At 45.2% G+C, this 6,185-nt stretch overlaps 1 long non-coding RNA gene across 1 annotated transcript; it reads left to right on the forward strand.

The window, feature by feature from the left end:
* The first annotated feature begins 1,272 nt into the window (after nucleotides 1-1,272).
* On the forward strand, nucleotides 1,273-2,357 carry LOC138510925 (uncharacterized). Its single transcript, XR_011280471.1, has 3 exons — nucleotides 1,273-1,355; nucleotides 1,458-1,539; nucleotides 1,895-2,357. It is a non-coding gene; the product is annotated as an uncharacterized lncRNA (long non-coding RNA).
* The last annotated feature ends 3,828 nt before the right edge of the window (nucleotides 2,358-6,185 follow it).

Here is a 6,185-nt window from a genome sequence, read left to right on the forward strand (position 1 = left end):
ATTGTAGCCGTGAGTTGAAAGAGTAGAGTTGTAGACTTTGCTCCCAATGCATGGCACATCATTTGCCAATTGAGAAGGTCTCTTGAATAAACTTCAATTTAAATGTTTGTTCGTTCTTTTCTTTTGTGTTGGTTGAGATGCCCACTGGTGAGCACCTCTAATTAATGTAGTATGATCTCTAAATGGCCCACCTCCCTCTCTTCCCTTCACCCCTCCATCTCTTCCCTTTCTTCTTCCTTCCTTCCTTCCTTCCCTGCTTCCTTCCATTTTCTCTCCTTTCTAATCTTCCGCCTACCCTCCGTTCCATTTTCGATCCACTCTGCCTTCTTTCCTCTCAACTTTCCTGCAATCATCCTTCTCCCCCTCTTGTTCCTATATCTACCTCACAATTCATGATGAAAGCAGCATTAGCAAATACATCTCAGTCAGGGGTGCCATGTGTGTGCGCTTCTGCTGTGCAGCCACTTACCGTTTCTGCAGCAGGCCTGCAGCGTTACTCACAGATTGTTGGATTATTTCAGGGACACATGGACAGACAGCATACCACTCCCTCCCTAGACCCCTCCCCCCGCCCCCCGCAAGGCCAATTGCTGGAATAAGTATTTTCAAGAGAGCAATAGGACAAAATAGAACTCTATCACTTCACATTTTAAGGAAAACAGGCTCAGATGTCTGGTTTTCTGAGCCAGTTCTCGAAAGTTGGGGTCTGTAGAGGAACTACAGAAGACGACTGAGAGAAAGAAGCACCAACTAGCAGCAAACGACTCCAAAGGAAAAACAAGCATTGGCAATGCCAACCGTTTGGGTTTTGTATGTGGGCATCGGAAACTTGCAAGGCACAGGTATTGTGGTTTTAACTACCCATTGTTGGTAACAGGTGCAACATGGTGCTGGTACCTGGCAAAAGCCTAAAACCTATGCACAAGCCAGAAATGTTGGCTTTGCTAATGCTTGTTTAAAACAGGACTTCAGCGGCTTTGCCAGTGCTTGTTTTTAACAGGGATACAAGTGCTTATAATGGAGTGACTGAGGGCAGGCCTAGTAAGAGAGCATGTTTACAACTCTAAACAAGTAATTCACTTTGAGAAGACTGCTTTGAACAAAGACTGGCAGGCACCTTGAATGCAAACAAGAAACAGAAAAGATATGTCAGAGCAAAGTATATTTAGAAAAAATGTATCCAAATTTATTAAAGATGATACAAAAATTGAAAACTGTATTGTAATGGAGCTCTTGTGCCATTTTTGCAGTGTTTTGCAGACGGTGTTGAAGGCTAAGGCTAAGTGGCGCTGCCTCTTCATTTTTCAAATACATGTATTGCTGGATCATCTTAAACTGCATGGGGCGCCCTTCAGGTGAGATATTAGTACTTTTGCCTCAGTTATAGACACTCCACTTTGAATTTAGGTTTTTCATTTACCTGACCTAGTGCATTCTGGTCTTGTTTCTTGTTTCAGGTTATGTTTTAGTCCTGAATTGTTTCGTGTGACTGGCCACACTACACTGCATAGATTGTTGCAGTAGTAAGGTTTTCATCAGGTTAGTCCACTATTAGTCCTTTTTAGACACAGATATTGCCAGTGATATCTAGATATATATTATTATATATACACATTCTTTTTGTCGATTCACCATGGTCCTGAAGGTTCCCTCTCATCTTGCACGGGTCTCTTTTGGGAGTCACTAACCCTTTTGCTCTGGTTTACACAGCTGTTGTAGTGGGGGCCGTATATGCTTATTTTCATTATGGTATACACGGTTCCTAAATTGTTTTTAACAATTCAGGCTGCTAGCTAACAGTCCTGTTTCTCCTTTTTAATTGTATGTTATAGGCAGTCGGCAAAGACTTTTTCATGTAGTAGCTTATAGTCGCTTTTGCGTACTTGTTTTGCAGAATGGTAACATCCACCTCCTGAGGAAGACGTTCAGTTAACCACTACTACACGTCGAAACCGGTCGAGAGAAAATTCTACAGGGATGTGATCTTTGCATCTGCTTTTTCTATCCACCCTGACAATAGATTGTTTGTGAATTATTTCTATTGTTTGCAAACACCGCAATAATGTGTGTTATTATGGGGACTAGTTATGAATTCCTCTTCCCCATTGGTTTTTAGCATGTTTTTTGGTGTTTTGTAGTACTTTGGATGTATGCCACGGTATGATGAGTTGTGTGTGTATGAATGAACTTGGTATGTTGAGTATGAGTGATGTAGTTTTAGCCGATTTTCGGCATATTGTTGCTGCTGTTTTGTTATGTTAAAATGATTAGTGTACAATAACTTTGTGTGATTTATTCACCAGTTTTCAATTTTTGTATCATCTTTAATAAATTTGGATACATTTTTTCTAAATATACTTTGCTCTGGACATATCTTTTCTGTTTCTTGATGTTATTATAATACTCTGGTCCGGAGGCTAGAGTTACCCTGCTCTTTTCAGTGTTTGCACCTTGAATGCAAAGCCTGATGGTAAGGCGTGATTAAAGCAAACTCAAAGAGTTCCCATGAGGAGGTGTTTTGGGCGGGCAGATGCAGGAATGGGTGGGAATGACCAGAAAGATTAGCATGGCCATGGGCAGACAATGGGTGGGCACATAACCAAACAACACCTAAAGACTCTGGGCCCGAATCATGGAATAATCTGCACTGGAAAAATTGGACTAGCGCAGGAAATTCGTGCACAAGTCCCCGTTCGTTGATTCATGGAACACAATGTGCACGGCATAACCGGGACTTGCGAGGAATCTGCGCCGGTCCACCATGTCACAGCGAGCCAACAAATGTCTTGCACGAGACTCCAAGTGAAGGGCCGTCCGGGCCTGTGCAGCAACCTAAAAAGGGGGCAGAACAAGTGGAATGAGGAAGCACAAGTGAAAATATGGGCGTTATGAGGGATGTTCCACCGATCGCACCACCCATACGTGTGCAAAACAAACATATTCATGGAATTGAACAGGGAACGATGGCGCGAAAAACCATGCGCAAATTCAGAAACACCTATGCCACATGATAGCAGGCGTAAACCTCAATGTGCACACTAAAAAAAGGATTAAAAAGCATGGCAAGGTCAACAAATGCACAGATACAGCCTCGATGAATGCAACATTTGTTGCAGAAGTCACCCAGAGACATTGCAGGAGAAGGAGGATGGCCAGGGCACAGATCTTCCACCCAAGGACCAGCCTGATGACCAGATGTATGGGAGATATAGGTCCACCCCATATCATCATCGACCTGGTCACGGAGTGGGAATATGACCTCACATTACCCACCATGTGCTCCCAAGAACTGAGCCCCTTGCAAAAGATGCTCAATATTCTGCATTTTTGGCCACAGGCTCATTCCAGCGCACCACTGCCATAGTAGGTGGCATCTCCCAGGCCACACAGTCACACTGCTTAAACCAGGTGTTAAGAAATTCAAACTCAATGTCTGTCTTTCAGCCGGCATATCTATATGCCCAGAACACCGGCAGAAAGGCAAGCAGTGGTCCAGGATTTTTATGCCCACTTCCCAAAGGTGCTAGGTGCCATTGATTGCACACATGTTTCTCAATGTCCACCGCGAGCAACAGAGTACATCTACTACAACCAGAAACATTGGCCCTCCATCAATGTTCAGGTTGTGTGTGATGCCAAGGGCACCATTACTGAAGTGTATGCCAACTATCCTGGCAGCACACATGATAGTTAAATCTTAAGGATGTCCCCGCTACACCCGGGCCCTGGAAGTTGGGAAGCATGGCAACACATGGCTCATTGGTGAGTATGAATGGCCATGCACATGCATGCATGTTGCACACAGACCAATAGACACTGTCAACAAATGAAAGCCATTTTCACCTCTACAGGGGACAGTGCCTACCCTCTAAGCACATACATGATGATGCCCATACCCCACCCCAACACCCCTGCCGAGATAAGGTACAACAATGCCCATTTTGCAACTTGGGGCATAGTGGAGCACACAGTTGGAGTGCTCAAGTCACGTTTCCGCTCCCTTGACCCACTCTGGTGGTGTGTTCCTATTTGCACCACCAGTAGTCTGCAGGGTTATTGTGACAGCATGTGTCCTGTACAATGTTGCAACACAGCGTGGTGTCCAGGTGGACATGGTGGTGGCACCCTATCCACACCCACAGGCACACCACTTGCGTATGGCTGGGCAAAGGACATGTGGAGAGGGTGCACATACCCAGTTTGTGCAATCTTATTTAACATAAAATCACTCAACAAGGGAGTGCAAACGATCCCGCAAAATTGCAGGTGACATTCAATGATGGTGATGGGCCAATCCACTGTGCCCAAAAAACCACCATGAGAAAGTGCCCTTGCAAGTGCACATTTGTGGACATCCCTTAGAACTAAAATACATTTCATTTTGTGTTTCCAAAAGAAACACATTGAAGAGGGAGGACACCAATACCATCATGCCAACTGTTTAATTAAATCACCTATTTGTCACCAAAACCATCCCATATGTAAAGTTAAAGGGTATTTATACCACGCAACATCACCACCATAGTGGTCCCCCGGCGTTCTGGCAGATCTGACTAACTAACATACCTGTCAAATGTGTAAGCAGCGATATATCCTGAAACATCATGTCTGCATGGCCTCAACAATTTACATGTATCCAAAATACAACATTCACAATTGCATATAGCATCACACATGTTCTATAATGTGCATGATGCGCACAAACATTTCCCGATTGTGCGTTGTAAAAATGCAATGCAGTATGGACGCACATGTTACTCTACATGGAAACATGACCACAATACACCTCATCCCCCAAAAAAGATATTAACAAGAGGTAATAGACAATTGTGACAAAGAGTGAGATCCACCAGAATGACGTAAACATGCAAACATGCAGCAACTAAAGTAGCCATTCCATAACGATCAAGATAAATGCACATCTTATCTGTGCCCTTGGCATGCAGCCGACAGTCAAATTTCAACCCATGAAATAGCCATCATTCCCTGATGGAAGGATCTGCAGACAATGAACAAATGAAACAGAGTGCAGCTAACACATCGATGCACCCAAATATTCAAAGCCCACAGGCACCCCTCAGTGACATACAACACATGCAAACAACAACTCACAAGACAACCATCAACATGTGTCCCAGCACACATGCAGCAACATCTACAAACTGCATGCAAATCAAACGCAAAAACACACACTGACAAACAAAAACATCCCCCACACTGCCTGTCCCCCTCAATGACATGCAGCCAATGGAAATATCACATATCCCCATTCATTATATGATGGCACATACAAAACGCACACATCAGTCAACATGCTTCATGAAAAAGAGATGACATCACATATGCAGATCATGGAGGCCACAAAAAAGCAGTGACTGCATGACTACCAATGGCATGTCAAGGCATGTCATCACGTGGGTTGCATTGGGACAGTGCTGAGATCATGAGCCAGTAAAGGCTTTGTAGGTTTGGAGAGATGCGGTCACTGGGCCTAACACTAATATTAAATGTTTCTGCCCTATTCTGGGTATGATATGATATGATATGGCATTTGTAACGCGCCTATACACAGGTGTTTCAAGGCGCGACGAGGCAGGGAGGGGAGGAACAAGGGGAGACAGACAATGATCCTACTAGGCCAGGTGTCATTCAGATCGCGCAAGTGCAGGGGTGGGGGAGGGGGAAAAGTGCAAGGGGAGGGGAGGGGGGAAGTGCAGTACAAGGTAAGTGGCGTAAAGTAATAAATAAATGGGGCCAGCTGGTGGCAAGTGCAAGGTAAGTGCAGAACAAGTGCTGGAAAAGGGGGGGGGGCTGTAGGGATACAGAGACAGTCCCGCAGTGCAGAGGGGTTCCAGGGCATCAGTGCAAGTGGAGAGTGGCTGGGCCCAGGACCGAGGCCGTTAAGAGTGGTCCAGTTGCAGAATCAGTGCAGTTTCAGTGAAGAATATTAGCTGTTCAGCAGGGGAGAGGGGGAGAGAAAGCAGAAGCAAAGAGGAAGGTTTTGAGGTGCTTCCGGAACCGGAGATGGTTCTCCTCAAGTTTCAGGGAGGCAGGAAGGCTGTTCCAGAGGGAGGCCCCTGCCGCGGAGAGAGATCTACCCCCAGCTCGTTGCTTCGAGAAGCGGCTGACCCTGAGGGAGTTGGAGGCGGTCACAGGGTGGATCAAGGAATCAGGAGGCTGTTGTA

Source organism: Ambystoma mexicanum, chromosome 6p, assembly GCF_040938575.1.
Source record: "Ambystoma mexicanum isolate Mex_15411 chromosome 6p, UKY_AmexF1_1, whole genome shotgun sequence".
NCBI classification, from domain to species: Eukaryota; Metazoa; Chordata; class Amphibia; order Caudata; family Ambystomatidae; genus Ambystoma; species Ambystoma mexicanum.